This window comes from Physeter macrocephalus, chromosome 4 (assembly GCF_002837175.3).
Source record: "Physeter macrocephalus isolate SW-GA chromosome 4, ASM283717v5, whole genome shotgun sequence".
Taxonomy (NCBI): domain Eukaryota; kingdom Metazoa; phylum Chordata; class Mammalia; order Artiodactyla; family Physeteridae; genus Physeter; species Physeter macrocephalus.
Window position 1 is genome coordinate 9,173,248 of NC_041217.1, and position 27,800 is coordinate 9,201,047.

Below are 27,800 nucleotides of genomic sequence, written 5' to 3' on the forward strand. Positions count from 1 at the left end.
GGAGCACCACGAGCCTTTACTCCACACGGCTCAGAATAAAAGTGAGAAAAAATAGAAAGGAAAGGAAGGAAGGAAGGAAGGAAGCAAGAGAGGAAGCAAGGGAGGAAGGAAGGGAGGAAGGAAGGGAGGAAAGAAGGGAGGAAGTGAGGAAGGAAGGGAGAAAGGAAGGGAGGAAGGAAAGGAGGAAGAAAGGAAGGGAGGAAGAAAGGAAGGAAGAAAGGAAGGAAGAAAGAAAGGAAGAAGATAAAATAAAGTAGGATAAAGTTATTAAAATAAAAAATAATTATTAGAAAGAAAAATTTTAAAAATTAAAAAACAAAAACAAAAAACGGTTCGGTCAGAACCCTAGGACAAATGGTGAAAGCAAAGCTATACAGACAAAATCTCACACCACAGCACACACATACACACTCACAAAAGGAGAAAAAGGGGAAAATAATAATATATCTTGCTCCCAAAGTCCACCTCCTCAACTTGGGATGATTCGCTGTCTATTCAGGTATTCCACAGATGCAGGGCACCTCAAGTTGATTGTGGAGATTTAATCCGCTGCTTCTGAGGCTGCTGGCAGAGACCTCCCCCTCTCCTGTTTGTTCGCACAGCTCCTGGGGTTCAGCTTTGGACATGGCCCTGCATCTGCGCGTAGGTCGTCCGAGGGCATCTGCTCTTCGCTCAAACAGGACAGGGTTAAAGGAGCAGCTGATTTGGGGGCTCTGGCTCAGGGCCGGGGGAGGGAGGGGCACGGATGCAGGGCGAGCCTGCGGCGGCAGAGGCCAGCGTGACGTTGCACCAGCCTGAGGCGTGCCGTGCGTTCTCCCGGGGAAGTTGTCCCTGGATTACGGGACCCCGGCAGTGGCGGGCTGCACAGGCTCCCGGGAGGGGAGGTGTGGAGAGTGACCTGTGCTCGCACACAGGCTTCTTGGTGGCGGCAGCAGCAGCCTCAGCGTCTCATGCCCGTCTCTGGGGTCCGCGCTGATAGCCGTGGCTCGCGCCCGTCTCTGGAGCTCCTTTACGCCGGTGCGCTTAATCCCCTCTCCTCTCGCACCAGGAAACAAACAGGCAAGAAAACGTCTCTTATCTCTTCGGCAGCTCCGAGCCCGTTTCTGGAGCTCCTTTAAGCGGTGGGCTTAAACCACTCTCCTTGCACACCAGGAAACAAAGAGGCAAGAAAAAGTCTCGTCTCTTTGGCAGCTCCGCGCCCATCTCTGGAGCTCCTTTAAGCGGTGTGCTTAATCCCTTCTCCTCGCGCCTCAGGAAGCAAAGAGGGAAGAAAAGGTCTCTTGCCTCTTCGGCAGCTCCAGACTTCTCCTGGACTCCCTCCCAGCTCTGAGCTAGTCTTTTAAACAAGGTGCATTTATTAAACCTTAAGGAATGATGACAGTCTAAGGATGTTGCTAGGAGTTGTACCCCAGCTGTGGTGGAGGCACCTAGGACCCCAGTTTCAGTGACTGTGGCACCAAAGGCAACAGGAGCTGTTGGTCTTTAATCTTTAAGAAGAAGAGTGCTCTCATTCTTACTTGGGTTAATGTTTTGGGCATGTTAACATTTTGGAAGAGGGTCAGGCATGTGACTGTGCGGTCCCTCATGGGGAGTTTGGCCAGCCTCAGTTCTCAGTCATGAAGCTACAATGACCCAGGGATCTGCTGGAGCAGTGACATGGCATTTATCGATCAATAGGCCATGAAGAATTGGACAAATTTTTGATATTTTGACATATTTGTTGTAGGTTGTCAGTATACAGTATTTTCCTCAATTTTATGATTGTTTCAATTCAGTAACATTTAAGTATCATAACTGAGGTAAAGGAGAAAGAGCTTTGATTGATTTAGTGCCAGAATAATTATGATGTTGAAATTAAACTGATGTTCCCTAAGAGAATGATTGTCGGGGTAAGCACACCTCTCATTATTGTCTATTTATTAAGACACAGAGTGCTCTTTGAAACATTTAAAAATGCATTACACCCAACAAACAGAAGTTCAGGACCAGATGGCTTCACTGATGAATTGTAACAAACATTTAAAGAAGAATTAATACTAATCCTTCTCAAACTCTTCTAAAAAATAGAATAGAAGGGGACATTCTCAAACTCAGTTTTCAAGGCCAGCATTAACCTGACAGCAAAACTAGACACTACAAGAAAATAAAATTATAGGCCAATATCCCTGATGAACATTGATGCAAAAAAATCCTCAACAAAATATCAGCAAACTGAATTCAACAGTACATTAAAAGGATCATACACTATGATCAAATTGGATTTATTCCAGGGACACAAGGATGGTTCAACATCTGCAAATCAGTGTGATATACCACATTAACAAAATGAAGGATAAAAATCATATTGGGCTGGCCAAAAAGTTTGTAACATCTTACAGAAAAACCCAAATGGACTTTTTGGCCAACCCAATACAGTCATCACCATAGATGCAGAAAAAGCATTTGACAAAGTTCAACATCCATTCATGACAAAAATTCTTAACAAAGAGGTATAGAGGTAATGTACCTCAGCATAATAAAGACCATATATAACAAGCCCACAGGTAACTTCATACTCAGTAGTGAAAAGCTGAAAGTATTTCCTCTAAGATCAGAAACAAGACAAGGATGCTCACTCTTACTACTTTTATTCAACATAATATTGGAAGCCTTACCACAGCAATTAGACAAGAAAAAGAAATAGAAGTCATCCAGATTGAAAAGGAAGAAGTAAAACTGTCTCTCTTTGTAGCTGACATGGTATTATACATAGAAAACCCTAAAGACTCCACCAAAAAACCTGTTGGAACTAATAAATGTGGTAAAGTTGGAAGATACAAAATCAATATACAAAAATTAGTTGCATTTCTATATACTAATAACAAACTATCAACGAGAAATTAAGAAATCAGTCCCATTTACAATTGCATCAAAAAGAATAAAATACTGGGTATAAAGTTAACCAAGGAAACATAAGACACCAATGAAAGAAATTGGAGGAGACACACATAAATGAAAAGATACTCTGTGTCCATGGATTGCAAGAATTAATATTGTTAAAATGCCCATACTGCCCAAAGTAATCTACAGATTCAGTGCAATCCCCCTCAAAATTCCAATGACATTTTTCACAGAAAGAGAACTAAGAACCCCAAAATTTGTGTGGAACCACAAAAGACCCTGAATAGCTAAAGTAATCTTGAAAAAGAACAAACTTGGACATACCATGCTCCCTGATTTCAAACTATACCACAAAGCTACAGTAACCTAAACAGTATGGTACTGGCACAAAAATAGACACATAGATCAATGGAACAGAATAGAGAGCCTGGAAATAGACCCATGCCTGTATGGTCAACTAATTTGTAACAAAGGACCCAAGGATATACAGTGGGAAAAGGACAGTCTCTTCAATAAATGGTGTTGGGAAAACTGAACAGCCACATGCAAAAGCATGAAACTGGACCACTATGTTACCCCTGTTGACCTGAAGCAAATAACTGCCAGATATTGCTCTAGCAAAGATGGGTTTATCTGGGATCACCAGAGGATTGTAATTTGGCTTCTGCAACCATGGCGAGCCATATGCAAGTCCCCACACAGCAAGGGAGGAAGAACACTTTTACAGAAAGGAAAAGGAAGTAGGGAGGGTGATGGTAAACAAAGAGTTCTTGGCTTTTCACTGGCTGAGTCCTGCCAGGAAAGAATGGGGTCTTTCTTCCTGTTGGGCTCTGCTGTCATTGCAGGCCGTGAGAGCTCCCCATTCTAGTCTCCCGACTCTATTTAATTGAGGTTTCTGTTTATTCATTTTGTATACTCCATACACAAAGCTGAACTTGAAATAAAGACTTGAATGTAAGACCTGAAACCATAAAACTTCTAGAAGAAAACATAGGGGATAGGCTCCTTGGCATCTGTCTTGACAATGAGTTTTTTTGATTTGACACCAAAAGCAAAGGCAACAAAAGCAAAGGTAAACAAGTGGGACTACATCAAACTAAAAAGCTATACAGCAAAGGAAACCATAAACAAAATGAAAAGACAACCTACTGAGTGAGAGAAAAGAATTACAAATCATATATCTGATAAGAAGCTAATATCCAAAATATACAAAGAACTTATACAACTCAATAGCAAACAAACAAACAAAACCCCCCAAACCCAGACAATCTGATTTTAAGAAGGGCAGAGGACTCGAATAGACATTTTTCCAAAGAAGACATGCAGATGGGCAACAGGTACATGAAAAAGAGCTCAATATCACTAATCATCAGGGAAATGCAAATCAAAACAATGAAATATCACTTCTCACATTTTAGAATGGCTATTATCAAATAGAGAAGAAGTAGCAAATGTTGACAAGGGCTTGGAAAAAAGGGAAACTTTGCACTGTTGGTGGGAATGTAAATTGGTGCAGCCACTGTGGAAAACAGTATGGAGGTTCCTCAAAAAACTAAAAATGGAACTATCATATGATCCAGCAATTCCACTTCTGGGTATTTATCCAAAGGAAGCAAAACATTAACGCGAAAACATCTGTACCTCCCTATTCATTGCAGCGTTATTTATAATAGCCAACACATGGAAACAACCTAATTGTCCATTGATGGGTGAATGAATAAAGAAAATAATGGAAAATTATTATTTAGTCGTAAAAAAGAAGGAAATCCTGCCATTTTAACAATATGAATAGGGGCCTTGAGGACTCCTAAATGAAATGAGTCACACAGAACAAGATACCATAAGATCTCATGTATATGTGGAATCTAAAAACAAACAAAAACTCTGAACTCACAGATACAGAGATTGGTAGTTGCCGGAGGTGGGGTGGAGGGATGGGTGAAATAGGAGTAGGTGATCAAACTTCCAGTTATCAGATAAATAAATCCTGTAATTTACAGCGTGGTGACTATAGTTAACAATACTATATTATATATCAATATTTGGAGGTTGCTAACTATGCATTGTTATGGTTGTTAACTAAATTTATTAGACAATCATTTCCCAAAATGTACACATATCAAATCATTATGTTGTATACCTAAAACCAATACAATGCTATGAGACAGTTATATCTCAATTAAAACATATCCACATGCCATCTCTCCAACCTCTTGCTCCCTTTCCAAGGCTGGTGACAAATAGCAATTGGTGCTGGTGCAAAGCTAAAGAGAAATTGTAAAAACTATTTCATGACCTTGGGATCAATTGATAAGTTTGAAAATCATGCTAGGAAAGAAATCATTCCCTTTTTGGAGCTTTAACAGTAGACTCTGATACAGTCTTCTGTCCTGACTTTTCAATTAGAACCTGAACCTAGGGTAAGTAACCACCACTTCCTCGTTTGTAAAATGGGTTTTCTTGTTACCACCCTTTACTTACTTTATAAGGATTTCCTAAGGAGTCACTAGACTGCTATTCAAACGAAAGAAAGCTGGAAAAGTTTCAGGAGAGGAGTTCCATGTAATTATTGCAAGCATCCTTCTGAATCATATTGTGCTTGTTGCATTAAAAAAATGCATCACAAATACTGATTTAGGATACCACTTATAATAAAGCTGTTTAATCTTTGAGAAGAGAATAGAATGCACCCATTGTACCAATATGATTGAGCCTCACCAAGCATCCTGTTGGCCCGAGTACACAGATGATGATGTGATCACTCTTGTCCCTGCGTTCCCCACGACGGTACACTTAAGTTGTTTGCTTGTTGAAATAACAAGATCTAAATCAGTTAAAGTGTAGTGCAGATTTGACCTCCTCTGGTTTGCAAACTTAACCGCGTAGAACATAACCTGAGCTGGATCTTAGACACCATGGTTTTTATGGCAAGACGTGTAGGATAGAAATGAAAAAGATACATGCACCTAACTAAGTAAAGCAAACAACCTAATTGTCAGCTGGAAGCAACTGGTGTTTCAAACCTCGTTGTGTTCTTTTGTGTCTACTGAGCCCATGATACTTTTGACAAATGATTGTAGTAGAACATATATTAATTCCGATCTCTCTTTATGGCCGCATGTATTGAAACAATTGAAAATCTTAAACATTTGTCTTTTTGGAAATAAATTGAAACAACCTAGTGTCAGATAGTGGAGAGAAATGTCCATTTTACCTTTCGGCATCTTAGCACGCATGCAGCTGAGAGGGTCCTGGCCGGCGACTGAGCTCCCCGAGAGGAGCTGCAGCCCTGACCTCTGTCTGGTGTACACCACGCATCCCTGCGCCTCTGTATAACCTGCTTGGTGAGGAATCATTCGGTTAAGCACTTATTTGCTTAACCCATAATTTTGAGTACCTGTAGTGTGCCAGTCACTGTCACAGACGTCAGGGAGCCCAGTGAATGGAAGTCCGTGCCTTCACATGCGGTGAGACAGGCTCTAAGGAGATCGATACATAATGAACCATCGGATGGCCCTAATGCTATGAAGGAAAGTAAAGCTGCTTAAAAGAATAGAGAGCCATACAGGGTGCTGTTACGGATCAGGGGTCAGGAACATCGTCTCTGTGATGGTGACGTCGGAGCAGAGCACTGGAGGACGGGAAGCGGCAGCATGGCCCCCTGGGGACACGGCATCCCAGGCAGAAGGAGCAGTAAACGCGAGGACGGTGTTTGGTGAGTTTGAAGAAACGCCAGGAGGCGCCTGTGGTGAAGGCGGAGTGACGCTGGTCTTAGTCATCCTCATGAAAGTAACGACGAAAAAGAACTCTGTTCTCTCAAACCCAAGTTACGTCCACAGGTCCATTTCCTTTTATAAATGTATTTTTTTATTTTTTTCAAGCTGTGAGTAGACAGTTCGATGAGTGATCAGGACTGCACTGTTACGGGCATTTTACTAGTGACTTCCTGTGGGCAAGCTCCTTGAATATTCAGAACAACCCCGTTATTTCCCTCATCTCTCCATGCGTTCGGAAGGACCGAGGTGTGGAAGCTTTACATGACTTCCCCACGGCCCCAGGGCTGGCGGCTGGCGGAGGCAGGGTCCGCCCAGGCAGGCTGATGGCAAGGGCAGTGCCCGGGCCCCGCGGAGCTGGGCTTCACACCAGGCCGCTGTGAGCCTGAGACCTTCAACCCTGCACTGTCTAGATTCCTTCTTGGAATATGGAAAAAGGCACGCTTTGGGCCACAGCCTGAAAACGGATGCGGGGGACAGTTTCCAGCCTTGGTAATTTTGCTGGGGGCTTATTCTACATATCTTTCCCTGTGGGGAATTCAATGATCCCTCTTAGGGGAAAAAGCATATAGCTTTCTGCAGCAAGAACTCTGGCTGCAACTCTATGTTATATGTATGGGAAAGGGCCGTGATATAAATTAATACCAGCTTGAATACACTTTGGACCGTTCGTTGTCAGAGTTGGAGGAATAAACTTCATTGGTCAGAGTGCCCCAAGGTGTGGGCACAGCAGACTGGGGTCCAGGAGCCATCCTTCTGCAGGGAGGATAAACAGACAGTACTGGCAGAGATCAAGGGTTGTCGTGAATAGGTTCCTGAATCTCAGGGCAGAAGTGAAGCTCAAAGAATGGTCCACCTCTCTTAACATTAGATCAAGGCTGGTTCAGAAAAGTTAGCTGCCAGGAATTAAAAGTACACTGTGCTTATGATAAAATGCCTGTGGTTCAAAGCTGACGTTCTGGGCACCTGTTGGTGAGATCGAGATTTCTGGTGCCTGTCAGCCCTGCGGAGAGAGTGACAGGAATGGTCTAGGAGGGCTAGATGTCCTATGTCGACAGGTCTTCTCTCTGGTCCTTACAATGTCTGAGGCAGAAGCTCTGATTCTGAGTGTTCACAGCGCTGCCTGACTGGACATTGGCGGGTATTTTCAGACAGCACTCTGTTATTTCTTATTTCCGAGGAGAGATGCCTTATTTGAGACATCTTTTTAAGTGCTGTGGTTGTTTCATTTTCCCTCAAAGGAAATAATTAAAATCCACTCTATTTTTGAATCTGGAGTGCCATTGGAAGCCACATTCACTGCTTTTGGCAACATTCTCCTGCTGTTAGGACTTTCCATTTGCTTACTTGGTACTTTCTGACATGAGAAACAGGAAAAGATTTGTTATTAAGTAAACGTGTTCTTGAGTCGTGTGTAGAGCAGTAAGTAGCGTACATTTCAGAAAGCGAAGACTTTGTAACTGGGACTGACTTGCTTACAATAGATAATAAACGACACAATTCAGGGCAAACAAATACCAAAGATGAGGCCTGTTCAGTTTTAGTGGATAACAAAGAGCTTTGTTCATATCAGTGATTTGAGGAAGGCTGTGTCTGGCTTCTTGTCTGTTACTTTATAGGCATAACCAAAGCTGAGAAGATGAACCAGATATTGATTACAAGCGATACTTCCACATATTAATCACAAGGGACTTTACTTACGGATCATTTGAATTATTTTTCCATTATTGATTTGGAAATAGTGATGGTATTAATTCAACATTTTTATTGTTATGTTACTTTCCCTATTAAATGCCTCTAACATTTTGGCTTAATGTATTCAAAGATTAATTATGATAAATTCCAGGAAGCTGAAAAGATGACTAGTTTCCATCTTGATTATGGTCTCTAGTGTTGAAACAGAAACTTGAGAAGTTAGTTTTACAAAAGAGAATAAATAAAAATATTAATCATCTTCTAAGTATTTGATTGGAAATTATATCAAATATTAATGAGACCCTTGCATTAATTAAAACATTCTTATTATTTTTGAATTATCAGTTTCATAAGATTAATAAAAAGTTTTCTATACATTTTCTATGTTAAAAATGGGTAAATAATAACTTCTTAGAAAGTCTCATTGTTGTTGTTACCTCTCACATGTTTGGCAAACTCAGTCACCGATATAAATAGACATGTAAAAATAAATAAGAAAGACTTCTGGGTAGCCAAGTACAGTCACACAGAGTCCACATGCCCAGACTAAAGTTCTCTTCCTCATGGGTAAGTGCTCTGGCTGTCATTTACAGGCATTTTCTTTCCATTTTACACTCAGAACTATGCTTCTCTTTTTTATCCATCCCTCAGAAGATTAGAAGTGGGAAATCAAAGCAGAGAGGAAAGAGAGGTGACAGAGGCAGGTACAGTGCCTTCAGTAAAAAAGCAATACCTGAGAGCTAAGTGGGGAGGAAAAGGCAGAATGACAGTAATACTGTTAATGTCTATCTGTGACGATATGTATAGATCTGCCTACACATCTGTGATGATTTCAGGTGTCAACTTGACTAGGCCACAGTACCTAGCTCTTTGGTCAAATATGAGTCTAGATGTTTCTGTTGAAAGTATTACTTAGATGACATTAATGTTAAATCACTAGATTTTGAGTAGAGCAGATTACCCTCATAATATGGATGGGCCTCGTCCAATCAGTTTAATTTAAGAGAAAAAAATTGGACATCAATTGAAGAAGAAAATTCTGCCCGCAGACTGCCTTTGGACTTGAACTGCCGTATTAATTCCTCTCTGGGTCTCCAGCCTGCTGGCCTGCCCTTCAGATTTTAGACTTGCCATTCTCCACAGTAACATGAGCCAATTCCTTAAAATAAATCTCAGTCCGTCTCTCTATGTGTATATATACTATTGGTTCTGTTTCACTGGAGAACTCTGACAAATTTCTGTCTGTCTGTGTATTTGTGTATCTGTGTATCTGTCTATCTACCTACCTGCCTACCATCTGTCTATTATGTATCTGTAGCTGTTATAAAAGCGAAAACAAGTTTGAGGAAGGTGCCATTTAACATATACGTGCTTGAACCTTGAAAATTTTGAAGGGTCTGCTTCCCCAACCTACATGAAGTGGCCTGAGTAGCAGAAGGGTCCATGGTGGGCGCCAGGGCGTGCTTCTCAGAACCCTCTTCCAGGAAGGACCCTCTTCCCCTGTCCCTGCTGTACTGCGGGTATACAGTCTTCAGCTGCCATCCCCCTCTCAGACTGGCTCAGCCGCAGACGTCTCTCTCGCCCTAGGTGGCACACTGTCCAAAGTAGCCCACAGCCAGTGACATCCTGACTGAGGCAGCGTAAGAAGTCATGTTGGCTCCAGAGCTCCCTGTGAGGTTGGCTGACCCTCACTGAGCTTGTGCTGACCTTCCTCCCTGGCTCAGTCCTGCTCTTGTCTCCTTTACACAGGTGTTGATGCCAAGGCTCTTTATTAAACACCCTATGCTCTAAACTTGATCTCAGAGTCTGCTTTCTGGAGAAACCTGAAGGAGAACCTATCTCTCAAACAGAGAAGTGTGGCCCATTTCTGTTCTCAGATTCCCCATCCACCTCTTTTATTGTCCTTTACACTCTTAGGTGGGGTTCACACAGAAGCAGACCCTGCGATAAAGATGTGGGTGCAAGTATTTGGGAAGTGATTTGAGATGTGATTCCAGAAAGCGTCGGTTGGGTGGAGAAGTGGCAGAGAAGGGAAGAAAACAAATAAAGGGCGCCTCATTACTTAGGTTACCATCAGTACCGTAGGTAAATGGGGCTCAGTCACTCTGAGGAAATTTAGGAGGTAGTATAGAACACACCTTAAAATGAACCCCACCCAGAGGCAAAGGAGCAGAGGTATTTATCCACCACCTCCCATCAGATGTTGGTTGAAAGCTGCTCCCGGGTTAACTCCAGGAACTAGAGAGAGAGGGCCAACCAGGATCTGGCAGCCAAAGGAAGCCCGGAGGCAAAGTCAACAGATGGTTACATCTTGAAACTGTTGGGACAGCATTTAAGGGAATGGTGAATGTTAAAGGAGTATGGGATGGGCACCTACAGCATCTGCTCCAATTATCCATCTCAGACCATCATTCTTGGTCCAGAATGGAGTGAACCCTATCTCATAGAGCCAGGAAATACTCAAGCTAGAGTTCCATGCCCTCTGATTCTCTTTTTTCATCAGTTGATGAGAGTTTTTCTATATTTGTGCTGCTACTGGCTATTGTTTCATCATACTTTTGTCTTGTTTATGGTATGAACTTTATGCCCTGCCCCTTCTTCAGGGCTTTGCCTCTTGAATTTCAAAACCCAGATTTTTGGAAAATGAAAAACTCTTCTGTCTCTTAAGTGCCTGGCTCTTGAAACAAAAATGTTTGTCTTTCAAGACAATTTTTTCATGCTGTAAATTTAAAATACATTTGTTTAGCAACTCAATTAACATTTTTTTTAACAGGTAGAATTTTCCCACTCACTTATTGATGTCATAAATCCAACTAGCAGGCTGGATGGGTGCCTCAGGGCAGGCAATATGAAAATAATTTAACAAATAGAATTTATATTGATTATCTCCTAATATACTTAACAAACGTAAGTGGGAAGAAAAGGTAAGAAGAAGTAGAAGGGGCAGTGTTCTCATCTTGTGGAGCACAAGGTTAACAGATGCTGTTTACATTTTTAAAATCTAGGCTAAAAGTATGATTTCTTACACCTTTTTTCAGCTCTAGAGAACTCTTTTGTGAACTTAGGTATTTAAGAAATATTTATTTTAATGCCTAATACATCAATTCAGTTCATTTTTATTTCATTAAATCTAAGTATAATTAAATAATAATTTCTATTTAAAATGTCATGTATGTAGAATCCCATTTTTAAAAAGCCTGTGTATTTATCATTTATGTACTTTTCTATCCTCTCTTCAATGTTTATATATAGAAAAATATCCACATGCAAGTCAAAATATATTCAGAAAATGATTTCTACATGTTAGGATTTTAGGGGATTTAAAATTTTTTTGCTTTGTACTACATTATTTTATTTGATTAGTTATGATGAGTGTATACAGTTTTGATGAAAGAAATGTTATTTAACTTTAGCAAAGACAATCAAAATAGAACCTAAGGGGAATATATACCAGAATATGCTTGTAGTGTTTGTTCTCGATAGATAGAAACTCAAACAAGTATCAGTTGCATACTACTATTTAAGGAATACCATCATATGAATGTTAACTTGAATTCATTAGAAATTTTGCTTTTATTAAGCAGAAATTTGATTTTTTTCTGAGAGCATATGAATGCAAGCATTTTTTAATCACAGACGATTTAATTCACTCTTAATCAATATAATCCGGTTGACTGGGTTCTCAGACCTCTGAGGTGTAGTTTTAAATCTGTACTTTATTACTGGCTCTATTTGAAGGAGCTTTAAAAATGAAAATATATACACATATACCCATAATGACCACATCTCCTTTGCTTAAGAATACAAAGATATTTAAGGCTACTTGAACAATTAATGATGAAGAGAATGCTAGTGGAATGAATGCTTTGTAACTAGGAAGCCCAAAAGCAAATAGAAGAACAAAAGGATAATAAGGAACACTACATCCTGAAAATATATTCTCTGAGCAAAAATAGCCCAAAGACCAAATTTGTCAGTAAAATTCCATGAGGCTGATGAATAAAAAGAAACAAAATGTTATTCTACTGCTCTTGTAAAAATCTTGATGTGTGACAAGAATTTTAGTTTCCCGTAGAATAAGAATGCTTCTAAAGGGCTAAGGTCACACACTCTGTCTTTACGTGCTCCAAAACATAGAGAAAATGCTCAAAAAATACATGCTTCTTGCATAACTGAAAGGCAGCAATTCACCACCTTTTTCCCCCCACCTCTTAGATATCCTCACTATCTACGAAGTGGTTGTAAACTTTCCTTAGGTTGTTAACCTGGTTGAAAATTTTTAAGAAGAATTTTGAAATAAGGAATTACTAAAAAAGAATATCTCAATTTGCTTCTTTCATGAGTTCTCACTTCCAAATCGTCTTAATATACATTTGGCACGTGGTTTAATCTTGTGATCCTAAATTTTTTGTTTAGTTAGCTGCTTCTCATAGAGGACACAGACAGAAGGAAGGTAGGACTCAATGATTTGACTGCCAGGGAATTCCCAATTTTGAACAGTCCTGAGGTGCATTTGTTAATTATATTTGTCATTGAGATAATATCTTACCAGTCAACAGATTACCTTTCTATTCCGTTAATCTGCTGAATTCTACGTTGGCAGTTTAGTGTTTGGAAATTAGTTAGAATATAATATTTATCTTTTGCGAAAGGATAGTCATTCAGAAATTTAAAACTGTTTACAATTGCTTCAGTTCAAATCATGTTCAAAAGAATTCTACGGTTTAACTGTTTCATGAGTCACATTCTATTTAGATATTCTTCAGAGTGGGTTCTAAGAATATGTGGGATTTTTAGCGTCATTTAGTTGAAGAAAATAGTGAGAGGCACAGGGCTGCTAGGGTCCAAAGGGCCTCTTTGTGTGAGTTAGTCACAGGCACCTCCTCTCGTACCTATAGGTACATGGCTTGGGGGATCACCTCAGGCTGGCTTTCAGCCTCCACTGACCGCCTCAGCTTTGCGCCTTTGTACAGAGAAAAACCTGTAGAGCCCTTTGGAGTGGCCCTGACCAGCTTCATTTAGAAACGGAAAAATTGTATTCTCACTGTTAGTTGACTCCTTTGATCATTTGAGCAAACTACTTTAACCATTAATGTGATTTTATTTGTACTATTGTAATGTCTAAGATAGATTAATTATGTGACACTTAAATCAGTTGCTTTATATACAACTATTATAATCAAGAAAGTGAACTAATAGGAAGTGTCAACGGTCTACGTTTTGTTTTTCCTTTAATAATTTATTCCATCAACTAATGAATTACACAAAGTCAACTGAGAATTTTGACCATGGTAGAGCCTTACTCATAAACATCCATCCTGTGTGACTAGAACATGGTGCCAGTGAAGTTTCGGCCTCTGATTTGAACTTCATGTGAGTGGTTGCTCTTCATTATTTTCAACAATCATAGCAGTAAGTGCTTACCTTAGTTCGTCAGATAAATCCTACATGGTAATTCAGTATCACTAATTTGGTAAGTTATGTTTAGTTTCACTTACAACTAATTTGTTACGTAAGACTTTGTAGATAAATAGCGTTGCTTAACATTCTTTCTAAGGCATGTACTATAACATAGGTCGTGCTATGAAGCAATGGATTTGTATTTGTTTATTTAATTTTGGCAAGAAACCAGAAAGTCATGTGTATATACTTTATAAGGTCATAGTAATAAAAACATTTAAAAGTATCATTTTATCATAAAGTCATTCAGGAAGATTGCTTGGGAATGTACTTTCAAAGAAAACTCAAATTCAGATCTACATTAGTAAAAACCTATGCCAAACACTGAGGAGTATAGATTTTAGTGATCCAGTTATATCAGTTTGGGTATAGCGGTCCAAACTACTAATGATCCAAGAAAGTTGCAAAGGGGGATGTTATTCAAGCTGCTTCCAGTGTTTCTGGAAGTCTACCAGAATCATGTATTTACCTGCAGTATGATTTCATAGATTAACTGAAATGTCAGGCTATTCTCACCTTGATGAAAAATACACTCAGTCTCACACACACACACACATTTTCTTCAGTATACAGGAAGATAATATATGCTTTGTTTGACAGATCAAGCAAGCAAGCAGATGCAGTTAGCAACATGTACTTGGAGTGCAAGGTAGGGGATAAATAATAAGGGAGTACATTGTAGCAAAATAACTGGGAAGCCCTAATCAAGTCCATGCTTTGGTATACACAGTGTCCTAACTCTCCTCTTTGGTTACAGAAACCTCATCCAATCAGAATATTTTTTTTTTGCTTTTATAATGTGTAGACCTGTACAAATTACATAGCTTATTTTTCAATTATGTGCTTATTTTCTAGTTAGTTTTCAGGGTATCAGCTTCCCCCATTTTCCCTGTTGTTCTGTGGCTATGCAGTGTAGTAATTTGCTAGGGCTGCCGTAACAAAGTACCTCAGGCTGAGGGGCTTAAACGACAGCAATTTGATTCTCACAGTTCTGGAGGCTAGAGGTCTAAGATTAAGATTGGTTTCTTCTGAGGCCCCTCTCCTTGGCTTGCAGATGGCCATGGTGTCCTTACGCCATCTTCGCTGTGTGAGTGCACATGCCTGGTGTCCCTGTGCGTGTCCAAATTTTCTCTTCTTGTAGGGACATCAGTTAGGTTGGATTAGGGCCCACTCTAACTCAATCATTTGAATCTCATTTAACGTAATCATCTCTGTAAAGGTCCTATCTCCAGATACATTCACACTCTGTTGTTCTGGGGCGTTAGGACTTCAACACATGAATTTTTGGGGAGACAGAGTTCAGCCCATAATATGCATTAAATCTACTTTGATCAACTTACTGAGTTACTTTAAAGAATTCCAGGCAGTAATATTTACTGCATGACACTCACAATGGTATGTGTATGTTGTGTGTTACTCTGTGTGTGTGCGTGTGGTGGCGGTGGGGGGAGGGAGGAAGAAAAGAAAGAAAGAAAGAGAAAGAGAAAGGTGGTTCCTGCCCTTTTCTGGGAAAGGAAGACATATACAGGTTTACTTCATTTAAGACTTCTCATACCTTGTTTGTATCTTTTTGTGATACCTGCTACAGTTGATTGTTTAGATTGTAAATTTTTGAGGAGAGACACTGAATCATTTTGTTTTCCCTAGTACTGGCCTTTTACAGAGAAGACCCTCAATAACTGTTTACTGGATTGAACTAGACCTAATCTAATTTAAAGTGGTATATGATAGGTACCATGGCAGAGATGCAAGCAAAGTATAATGAGGAAAAGAAGAGGAAGAGAATCATTCTGACTCAGGGAATTGAGAAGAGTTTAGAGCTCGAGGACGTTACAGGATTTCAAGATGCAAGTAAGGACAGGAGAGAACAAAGGTCATTCCTTGAAAGATAAAGGAAGGAGTCTTAGGTAATAGAAAGTATGTAATTGGAATAAAGACTAATTCACAGTAGAGACCAAGGGAAAAGCAATAGACTGGGAGATACAACTGAAGTGTGTCGGATCCACATAGAAAAAGCTCTTAAATACCAAAACCAGGTATCTGAATCCTACTCTTTGGATGTTGGGAGCCATTGCAGATTTGGGGAGGAATGACATGGCCAGATCTTAATTTTGGGGAGGTTACTGTAACTTCATGAAGGATAAGGAAACGGGGAAGAGGTCTAAATTCATGGAAGGATAAATAGTAGAAAACATGGTGAAGTGAGGTGAGAAGTGATGAGAGATAAACTAGGGAAGTGTTAATGGAAACGGTGAGAAAATGAATGGAAGTATTAGATGAGATGGGAATGGAAGCACGGATTAGATGAAAGTAATCAGATGAGCAGACAAGCTGATTGGAGGAGGAGAGTAACAGAAGGGGATGGTAGATGATCTGAAATTCTGAGGTTTCAAACATAGGCAACTGGGAGTATGATGAGGCCGTGAGATGGAATTTCTAATACAGGAGGAGGACTGCATTTGGGAGGAAGATGAGGAGTTTGAAGTTATGAGGCGTTTGATCTGCTTCTGGGACCGTTCATATTACAGGGGTCCACCTGAAAACCGGACATGTGGATTTGCCGTGAAGCAGAACGCACAAAATGAGAGACGGAGGTTTAGGACTGCGAAGATGGGTGATTGGAGACGAAATTGTTCAGAAAGTTAAAGGGGAAAGCACTGAGCTTTAAAAATATTTAAAATAGTTTAGGTAGACAGCTAAACTCTGTGTGTGTATATGTGTGTAAGCATTCACTTGCAAATAAGTGTGTAGGAATATACGTGAGGTAATTAATACAGTAAAGGTTAAAAAGGAGAAAACAGTGTGTACTTTCAAAGTACAGATTTGTGGTTTAGTCAAACCCATAGTTAAAGGTGTGAAAGACAATAGATCTATCTGATCCATTTTCAAAATAAATCAAGTAGTTAGTTATGCTGCATTCTACTGCAACTGTATCAAGTTAATACTAATTAAAAGTTAAAACTTTAAATCCAAGGGGCTCCAGAAATCTCTGTGTAAGGCTTAAATTCCATTATGTCAGATTCATAAACTAAAAATGTAGGTAGAATCCTGTTTTAATTTAGTTGATGGTTCAGACTTAAGCTATTATTGCTAAAATATACCTGGTGATGGGGGGAGTAGAATTGTTTATATATGCAAAGACATGGCACATGTAAACAGTGTTTCTGCCTAGAAACTTAAGTCATAGCCTATCTTACTACTTCTTCTCTGAGCAATGACTATTACTCTGCAACTAGAAACCTCCAAATGTGAGGGTAACATGTTTAATATTGAGACAGAAATCTATGAGGAGTATGTTATTTAACTAGTTCTTTATAATCAGGCAAGCTAAGCTGTCTGATTATACTGTTATACTGGCACATTCTGTTACCGTTATACTGGCACATTCATGATTGTGGAAATGGTCTTGTTCTACAGAACCACAGAATAGTTGTTACATACAATATAGCAGGTGGGTTTCCTAAAGTGCAATTTGACCTGTGTCCTAACTGATTATCCTCATTGTTCAGTAAAGATTTACCCTGACTTTTATGGGGCTTGCCTGCCTTAGAAAACACAAAGGATCTAGTCTGAGACGTGAGCTTAATTATTAGGAGACACTTCAACTTTCTGAGTTATTATTTACTTATTTATAAAATGGAGATTATCATAATGATAGTCTCCTCAAGGAATGGCTCTGAAGATCAGATATGTCCATGCATGAGAAAGATGAGGTAATGTTATAGGAAACATTGAGTGTTAGAATTAATGCTATATGATACTTGAATTTAGTTAATGATTTGAAACTTAAATGAGGATACTTGCTATCTTCTTTTTCATTAGAATACCCCAAGTTTCTATGTTTTTTTAAATCCTGTTTTGTGTATTACTCTGTGATTACCTTTTTAAGCTAGTGAATTAATTTTTCTGAGCTTTACAATTCATGTAAAAAAGCAATATTTGGGGGATTTGGGGAATGGTTAAAAAGGATACAATGATTACAAAAGTGCACTATAAACACACAGGAAATATAGAATTTTGAAAATATAACAATTGACTGGTTTGTGGTGGAAAGTTGCCATGACATCAGCTGTTTATACAGGTATGATTTAATCTCCCCAAGATGGAGTTTCACAATCTATATTTAGCATTTTTCTTCCTGGCAAGGATTTTAGAAGGTTGTCACTCACTTTATTTCCAAAATAAGATATTAGTACTTCGTGTTCTAAAATCCTTGCAGGATAGGAATCTCTCCAGGTAGAGGAAGTATTTAACTGTAAATAATAGATGCATTCATCTCCAGCCAAGTATGTGGATTTTGGCTAAAATGCACCCGTGTGTCTATTAAAAGTTGTATTATGGTAGATGCCTGATATGTGACTTCTAGCATACTGCTTTATAAGTAGTTAGGAAAAAAAAAAAAAAAAAAAGTTTACTTAAATATCCAGGGGGTAAATTTCCACTGGAAAATAAATTTCTCAGGATAAACTTTAAAACTACATTTAATTAGGGTTAAAAAAAACCTAAAAATATACTATATAGTGATTCCTCTAGGTATTTAGACTGGCAGAGGACACCTTTCTTGCTTTGAAGACCAAGTAGTTCAGTTGGTTTTAGCATGGTGCCAAGAAAATCGAGTGTGAATTTAGCCCAGGCCGGCCAGTTAGCTCCGTAATCCTAAAGAATGACATTTTTCAAGTGCCTGTTATTGCTTTAGCAGGAACCAGGTAAGAAATGGAGACAGATTTGCAAAATTCTTCCTCCTCCTCTTTCTTGGGAAACTAAATATAGCATGTTGAAAAGAGGTCACAGATTTCATCTTTGTACATGACAGGGTATTTTTCAGTATGTGAATTATAACATTTCCCATTAGAAGTTTAAATGTCCACTTGAAACAGTTTTTAAGCCTCTTTAATATCCTTGAATCTACAAAAAGTTGGACTTCAGGTGGAATTAAGTTCTGCATAATTTAATTAAGTTATTTTATATAGCTAAAATTATTTTACATTATTCAAATGATAGTAGCTAAATACGTTGTAGAACTTAAATATAGAAATTGTATAAAATATATAAGTTGATAAAATTGATAATTTGATTAAAATGTAACCTCCATTTAGATAGAATTAACTGAATACATCCCCTGAGCACTGATACTGGAGGAGATTTAATGCTGCATTAGAGGAAATATTTGCCCAATGGATGACCCATCTTCAACTCAGTCATTAATCTGAAAGTAATAGTTTTCTTCCTGGAAAACAACATTAGCTCTCTTTCCTTTGTAGGGAACTGAATAAAGTACTCTTTCTTTCCTTTGGCACAGAGAGTAGTTGCCTCACCCAGAGCTCAGAATGCCATGTAAACAGCGGAAGAGGTTTAGCCCATGTAGACCTCTGGGATAGCATGGAAAGCATGCAGCTGACATTTTGCAAAGCTTGTTAGAGAAACATTCCCTCCTCAGCCGCACCGCAAGGTGGCTGAGTACACAGCTTGGAATTAGACGTTTCTGCATCTGAATTCCAGTCCACCATCTCCCGTCTGTGTGACTTTAGAATTCACACAGTACCCGCCCGTAGGCCTCAGTTTCTTCAGCTACACAGTGGAGGTAAAAATATCTACCTTGCAGTGTTCTGTAAATATGATATAATAAATGTAATAGATTTAACAAAATGATTAGCAGGTTTTGAGTAGCCATTATGGGTAAATATTATTAGAATGTAATAACCTCATACTTGAGCTTTCAGCACATGAAAAATTAGACTGAAAATAAAGATCCTTGGCTCAGTAAACCAACATTCCATGATCGACTAGGATGGCACACAAGCAGTGAAGTATTCATTAAGGAAAAAGAAGACGCTAATAAAAGAGAACTCCAGACCAGAATAGAGACTGTTCTCTCAGCCATACTAGTTAAAGTGTTTTACCAGTTCCACTGTGAGCAAGTCATGCAAGTTTATTCAGAACCTCATTTTTATCCATTGAATACTTATCATAAATACTATGCATGGATACTATTTATTTGCTTAATGCATTCTAAGATACAGTAATATCTCTATACATATCCATATACATCTTACTCAGACTAGGGGTTATTCATTCTTTGCATTCTCAGATGAGGTTTTGGTTATCTCATAAAGTGCCAAAAATTTTTCTAAATGAACCTTTTGGGATGATTGTACCTATAGGTAACTGAACTAGATGGGCCCTACTGGCCAGCAGTCAGGCTCCCTTTGCTACGGGGGAGAAAACCGACGAGCAGCTTGAGCAGCTTAAACACCGCAGACGTGGAGTCAGATATGCCTGAGTTTGGGTGCTTCATTTTCCACTTAGGAAGTTAGACGATATTCTCGAATTCCCTGAGATTTCATTTTCCTCTCCATAAACTGACTATAACTACCCCCAACAGCAGTTGTGAAGATTAGAAAAGGCCATACTATTTAAAAAGAGACTTTCTTTAGAGGGAGGTGTCTGGCTGTGGTGTAACATTGCAAAGTGCTTGATGTAAGAATAGAAAAAAAGGGAAAGAAAAGGAGCGAGACGATCAGTGACATAGTTTATGTTTATTTACAAAAAGTAGATGGTTCACAGACAACATATGTATGTTTTTCTGATACATTTATTTCAGTTTGGGAAATGTTTTATTGCACTGTTCGAGACTTTTGAGATAAAACAAATGTGGAGATATAAGGTATTTTAATAAAACGTTGTCAAATGTTTATCTCATTTCTATTTTAGGGAAAACTGTAAAATCTTCCTTACATATTATAAATTGGATTCAGGTAGAACTACTTTTAAGTGATTTAAACTACATGGATAATGTGTGCACAGATAAATCACTGCCTTTTCACGATGCTTTTATTAATCATTAATTTGTTATAAGTCCTATTATGTTTATTAAGCCTTGCTGAGAACAGCCACTGTTCACCTAACTTTGTATTTTGCCAACATTTGCTTTTATAATGTTCTTGATGTAATATGATAGGGTTTGTTTTTAGAAAACTAGGAGAGTTTAAAAAATGTTTTTTAGCTAGTAGTTCACAAAAAATTATTACCTGTACCTTTTCCAAGTACAAACAGTTTCATAGATTGCCACATAAATGGACACTCCCACATGAATTTTTTAAAGAACTCTGTCTTCTGTGGGCCTTGATCTTTTGAGAACTGCAGAACAGCTCATACTCTATATTAATCCACACGAACAATATTTTAGCCAGTCTAACTCCTTGTGATTTCTGTGACTATTTAAAGAATAAATGACTTTTGTATATTGTGGTTTAATAGTTTAATTCTGTTAGCAGGAACCAATTAAGTTGCAAATTTTGGTACCAGAATCTCTCTCTCTTCTCTCTCTCTCTCTCTCTCTCTCTCTATCTCTCTTTCTCTATCTCTCTGCCTTAGAGTATAAAACCTCCAGAAAAGGAAGAAGTCAGGTCACTATGGACATAAAGAGTGGAAGCTTTTATGGAAGGATAACTTCTGTTTAATATTAAGGTAGAGGTTTCAAAGTCTATTCTTACAGAACCCGGCGGGTAACATAAATGAAAAAAGTAGGAAGCTCTCAGGTAACCAGAGCTGCGGGGGACCATGGGGATCTGGAAACTGCATTCCCATGGGTCAAACAAATTACTTCTGAGAGCTTCATGTGGTTTTTGAGGTGCTTGTAGCTATCTTGTCTTAAAGCGTGGGTCACATTTGATTAGGAGAGCAGAGAAGATCAATTCTAAGACTGGGACCAACTGTAAGCAAAGTGGGTCCCAGCCTTAGAATTGACCTAGACATCCTATAATACACAGTCCATCCCCCTCTAGGAGAATTATCTAGTCCAAAACGTCTGTAGTGCCAAGGTTGAGAAACCCTGCTCTAGATGAATGTGTGTGGTGGGAAACAGGGAAAGAGAAGACATTATATCCTGCAATTTACTGTCAAGTGCTTCAGCGTAGTAAGTGCTAGTTAATTTAATCTGTACTCTAAGGTCAACGTTTCAGATACCGTAGCCAGGAATACGCACGTTAGGAGCGGTTAATCGGTGTATGAAAGTCTCTAAACAGAGGCCCCAGGGCCAGAGGCCCAGGCAGGCAGAGAGCTTCACTGTCTTTATTTCAATTAATATCAGTTGCCTTATTAATTTTTATAGTTGATGCTAGCTATTGTTTTATAACCCATGAAATGAGGGCTGATCAGTCTAGAAACGTTGTACAGGCATGGCAGCCGGGCACAAGCAAGGCACAGAGATCCCGCTAACCACGCGCTCTGGACGACACGCTGGGCTCAGGTTTCTGCACCTGACCTGGCCTCAGCTGTTGAGCAGAGGATACTGTTGCTCAACCCTGACCAGGTGAGTTGCATCCTGCCATTAGAAGAGTGTAGAGGGTGGGGAAAGTGGGAAGATGCTGGTCAAAGCCTACCGACTCCCAGTTATAAGATGAATAAGTTCTGAGGACCTAGTGTGTGCAGCATGGTGATTATAGTTAACAATACCCTATTATATACTTGAAAGTGGCTAAGAGAGTAGATCTTAAATGTTCTCACCCCAAAAAAGAAATGGTAATTATATGATGTGAGGGAGGTATTTGCTAACACGATGGTGGTAATCATTTTGTAATATATAAGTGTATCAAGGCAACCTGTTGTACACCTTAAACTTACACAGTGTTGCATGACAGTTATATCTCAGTAAAGCCGGGGGAAAGAAAGAATGGTGTAGAATCTGCTTTAGGTAAAGTTTCTATACAGAATGCTGTTGGAACACAAGAAAGGATAGAGAGATGGGCCTCCACCAGGCTTACAGAACAGGTGGCATGGTTGTCTTAGGGTCACATCACTGTTTGAATCGGTGGCGGTGGCAGAGGCAGCTTTCAGTCTTGCTTTCATTTTGGTGTAACTCTGAGTGACGGAGGGACGGAAGGCCTATAGCTTTAACTCCCTCTAGCCGTTGGTTTCTACTGAAAACTACCAGAGAGAATCCATGGTGCATTAACAATGCGTTTAGGTTGTTTTAGCAGAGTCAGGTTACAGGAAACCTTGAGAGTGAGGCACAAGAATGTGTTCAAGCCAGGAACTTGATGTGATGGGAAGTTGCACGTAGGGGATAATTAATTACTAATGTCTAAAATGAAGAAGGGGAAAAATTGATGGTAAGAAAGCCAGTGGGAAAGCTCTTAAAATAATGACATGAGGTGTCAGGTGATGAGAGTTAAGATTCTGTCGGAAGCAGCAACGGTTGAGAAGAGACACATCAAGGCCTGAATAATAACAGTAGCTAAAATGTGTAGTTCTCTGTTTTTTTTAGTTACCTTGCTTACCCCTTTTCATGCATTGTGTTACTTAAACCTCGGAACAGCTCTAAAATTCTAGACATTGTAACCCCCATTTTTAGGTGAGAAAAGTCAAGCACAAGAGTCTAAGTGACTTCCTTAGGGTTACAGCATTAGGAAGTGATGGGCCAGAGCATTTGGCATTAGCACAGGTTTGCCAGGTGAGCCTGGTGTGGTGGTGCCAGTTTCCAAAATGGGTCTGTGGGAATGGAGCCGGTTTCCATAGGGAAGGGAAGAGGGTACATGTGGGCTCACCAGACCTGAGAGGGCAGAAGGTAGGAGGAGTTGTTGGCTCATGGAAGATGTGCCAGAGGACCCGTCAAAACTGAGCCAGGATAGACACAGCCCAAGTGATAATTTCACGAAGTTAAAGCGTCCGGTGTTCCTGGATCTGCGTGGGTTTCTTGAGTAGATTTATTTAACTTTCAGTGCTTCAGTAATTCTAGATTGCAACTGCTGATGAATTTTGGTTTACGAGTTAGACCCTTTGTACTCCAAAGACTTGTGTCAAGAAAACATTTAGTCACGATTCTTAAACAGGCATATATGATATTCATACCTACTAAGAGGCAACATTTACTAAAACCAGGGCATGGCTTTCTACTGATTGTAATCCCAGACCATTTGGGTTAACTAGAACTCACAGTTTCTAGATTATTGTCTTGATAGCTTCTATTCCTTGTTTTAATGCTTGACCTCACCAACTCAGAGGGAGAGTCTGTCTTCCTTAGAATTTTAGGAAAGACAACAGAAGGTTAATCTATAATCTATGTATATTTATAGATTAAATTACTTAATCTGTAGGTTCTTGCAAATTCAGGATGGAAAAATGGGATAAACCACTCCATCCCACCTTTCATCCTGAGGTCCAAGCACTGAAAAGCCAGTGGATATTCCCAGAGATCCTTCCTGTATTGTCTTGGAGACTTTGCTAGACATTTTACAAAGAACACTTTATTATATTTTTCTCATGAATGACCCCCTCTTCCTTTCACTTCCCTAGCAACCCACACTTCTTTAAAAGATTTGATCCATGCAGTATCTTTTTTTTTTTTTTCTTTTTTTTTTTTGCTGTACGCGGGCCTCTCACTGCTGTGGCCTCTCCCGGACCGGGGCACGAACCTGTGTCCCCTGTATTGGCAGGCGGACTCTCAACCACTGTGCCACCAGGGAAGCCCCTTATGCAGTGTCTTTTTGAAGCTTATTTTTCTTGCGGGAGTAGAAGCTTCTTGAAGCTAGGGAACTTGTTCACAATATATGTGTCTGACATATTGCAGGAACTGAGAATTGAAACAAATTCCAGTTCCTGTGTTAAATGATACTGGGACCAAGCAAAATGTATTATTTTTGTTTCATTCCAGGAAGCTAAGACCACAGGCCAACTAAAATGGTTATCGTACGAACACGAATAGCTTGCTCCTCAGAACTGCTTCGAAAACAGCTTGCTTATCAGCCCTCATCTCGAGACCTCACTTGACTGTGGCCACCAATCCAAGTTACTCTGTCCTTAATTCTACCCAATCCCAACTGCTTCTCTGCTTTTCAGAATGACCTTGAAATCTTTTGGCGCGCGTCCTATAACCCTATAAGTAACCGTCCTGAATTTTCTCCCTTTGGTGATTTCTAAAATTTTGTCAAGGTAGTGTTCTTACTTGCTGCAGTAAATTTAGGAAAATTATCTTCTTTGGATCAATAAGTGTTTCTGGTTGTCTTCATGGGGGCTTTCAGCTGAGCTAACAAATCTTTATTAAATGGGCAAGAAATAACTATTGACATTTCCACTTAATAGATGTGCATGCTAAAGCTCAGCAAAGTGAAGTACTTAATTAAAGTAGGTAGACTGTGGGTTCAAGTTCATTCAGTATTTCTGCAAAGCACTATTTGCACATGGCAGTTTTGAGTTTTCTTTCTTCCATCAAGGTTGCCTTGAAGTTGTTTGAACCTGATTCAGCCTAGGTTATTGGGGGGAAAAGAAAGAGGGTGAAGTGTGATTGTACCCTGTGCATTGTCTTGACCACCTCCTTTGCGTGGAGGACCTAGACTTGGGGTGTGCCTGTCCTAGCAGTTTGTATGGGGGACATGAGATATCGAGGAGCTCGTGTGTCCAACGAGAATATGTAACTTAGACAGTGACGAAGAGGGGGTAGATTGAAGCCTCTCGTGAACACTTTCTCAGCAGGGGTGATCTTGCTCCCAAGGGCTGAAGACAGGTTCTTGGGGGATCAAGAAAATCTCAGCTGTTACAGGTCTGTGGCCCTATAAAAGGCCATAGTACATAACCAGGTATGGTGTATCTGAGGTATTAAAATTTCATGGGGAGGGGATGATTAGGAAAAAAAATCTAAAGGGGGTGATAAAAAAAGGTTGAGAAACACACCTCTAGTGATAGTTTCTCCTAGATGGCCGTGATTCAAAACCCCTCACGTGCAGTTCAGAGATTTCAAAGCTCATACTGGATCTGGTGCAGCCACTCGTGGACTCACAAAAGGCATTTCGTTGTTTAAAAATAAGCAACATGATTTAAAAAGGCACTCTTAGGTAGAAAGAAAGAAAAGTACATATGGTGGCTGGGATCTCTTAGTACCTCCGTAGGTTTGGTTCTCTATGTTATCAATTCAGAAACTAAAGTGTGTGTGCGTGTGTGTGTGTGTGTGTGTGTGTGTGTGTGTGACAGAGAGAGAGACAAGAGAGACAGAGACAGAGAGAGACCAACCTTTCTGAGACAGAGGGCTCTGAAAACTTAGGGTCCCCTAACATGGAATTCACTTAGTTAAGAGATTGTGGGATCTAGCATCACTTTGGCAAATTGCATAGCAAGCTACAAATGAAGCAAGTCATTAGCGACCACAGTTTCCTTGACCTGGAAAAATATGACAAGCCCTGATATTTACCATCCTCTATCACATTAGCAAGATGTACCAGTCAAAACTAATCAGTCACAGCTGTTGGAAAGCCAATAATTAACATGTCTCATTATATTATTCATTCTCTCAGCTCACAGAGAGTGGATAACAGGGTCTCTGTGTGCTACTTGACTGTTTGCATTTAATTTGAATTGTAATCAGAAAATTCTCAAGAATTCTTAACACATTAGATGGCAGAAGATACTAGCCTGAGCTTATTGACACAGGATCTACTCATTTCTTTGTAAATAATCAGAGTTTCCAGGAAATATTAGGTGATAAAATAGATACTGTCTACATAAACATATTTACTAAAATAAAATTATCATGAAAATTGGTCCTTCGAACACTTTGACATTGTGTAGGTGTGATATCAGAGAGAAGATTTAGTCCAGAATGTAATGAAGACCATAGTAATCTGGGTTTTTATGAGGTTATTTTGCTTTTTCTACAGTGCTAGATGTAGATTATTGTTGTAAGCAATGTAAACTAAATAGGCTGACGCTTGTCACTCTTCAATTTGCAGACTAACAATTAACTGTGTTTCATGCCTTTCAGGTGACAGTAGTGAATGATGGCACTGTCTAGGCAGCTGTGTGCTCCCATTTACAGAAAACAGAATGGGAGCAATAACAAAAGATGTGGACATTTATTGAAGGCTTGTAATAGGCTGGTCAGTTTATGAGCTACTTCACATATGTTATCGAGAGTAATATAATCTTCATAGCAACTCTGTGAAGTAACTTTTATCAACAAATACTACTTTTATTTTGTTTTAGGGTAATTTTAGGTTCACAGCAAAATTGAGAGGAAGGTACAGAGATTTCCCGTATGCCCCCTGTGCCCACACACGCACAGCCTCCCCCATTATCAGCATGCCCACCAGATGGTACGTCTGTTACAACTGGTGAACCTACACTGACACATCAGAATCACCCAGAGTCTGCAGTGTACATTACAGTTCACTGTTGGTGTTATACATTCTATGGATTTGGATGCTGTGTGATAGGATAATGCCACATGTCATTATACAGAGTATTTTCAGTGTCCTGAAAATCCTCTGTGCTCTGCCTGTTCATCCCTCCTTCTTCCCCCAACCCCTGGCAACCACTAATCTCTTTACTGTCTCCATAGTTTTATCTTTTCCAAAATGTAATATAGTTGGAATCATACAGTATAAAGCCTTTTCGGATTGGCTTCTTTCACTTAGTCATATGCACTTAAGGTTCCTCCATGTCTTTTCATGGCTTGAGAGCTCATTTCTTTTTAGCCCTGAGTAATGTTCCGTCGTGTGGATGTACCACAGTTTACCCATTCACCTACTGAAGGACATGTTGATTGCTTCCAAGTTTGCGTAGTTATGCACAAAGCTGCTGTAAACATCTGTGTGCAGGTTTTTGTATGGACACAAGTTTTCACTAATACTGCTTTTAGTCCCTAACCTTTCTCCTCAGCCCTACTTCATGCATTTAGCAGTTGCATTTTTGGACCATTGCATTGTTGAGAAGTTTGCAAAATGACCAACTGAGTATATATTAAAAACTATTCTTAGTATGTATTATTTATTTATTGTAGGCTCCTGTTAGAACCTCCCAAGAACTTATTTTAAAATATATACTTTGGAGGCTTCCCTGGTGGCGCAGTGGTTGCACGTCCGCCTGCCGATGCAGGGGAACCGGGTTCGCGCCCCGGTCTGGGAGGATCCCACATGCCGCGGAGCGGCTGGGCCCGTGAGCCATGGCCGCTGAGCCTGCGCGTCCGGAGCCTGTGCTCCGCAACGGGAGAGGCCATGACAGAGG

General features: G+C 39.7%; 1 long non-coding RNA gene across 14 annotated transcripts in view; it reads left to right on the forward strand.

Annotated features, from left to right (window-relative positions):
• LOC112066691 (uncharacterized) overlaps positions 1 to 27,800 on the forward strand; it is a 330,402-nt gene that overhangs the window by 114,877 nt on the left and 187,725 nt on the right. The window contains exon 6 of one of the 14 annotated variants that reach the window (XR_008617015.1): positions 21,183 to 21,275. The exons of the other annotated variants lie outside the window; for them this stretch is intronic. This is a non-coding gene — a long non-coding RNA (uncharacterized lncRNA). The remainder of the gene's footprint in view (positions 1 to 21,182; positions 21,276 to 27,800) is intronic. 14 annotated transcript variants of the gene reach the window in all.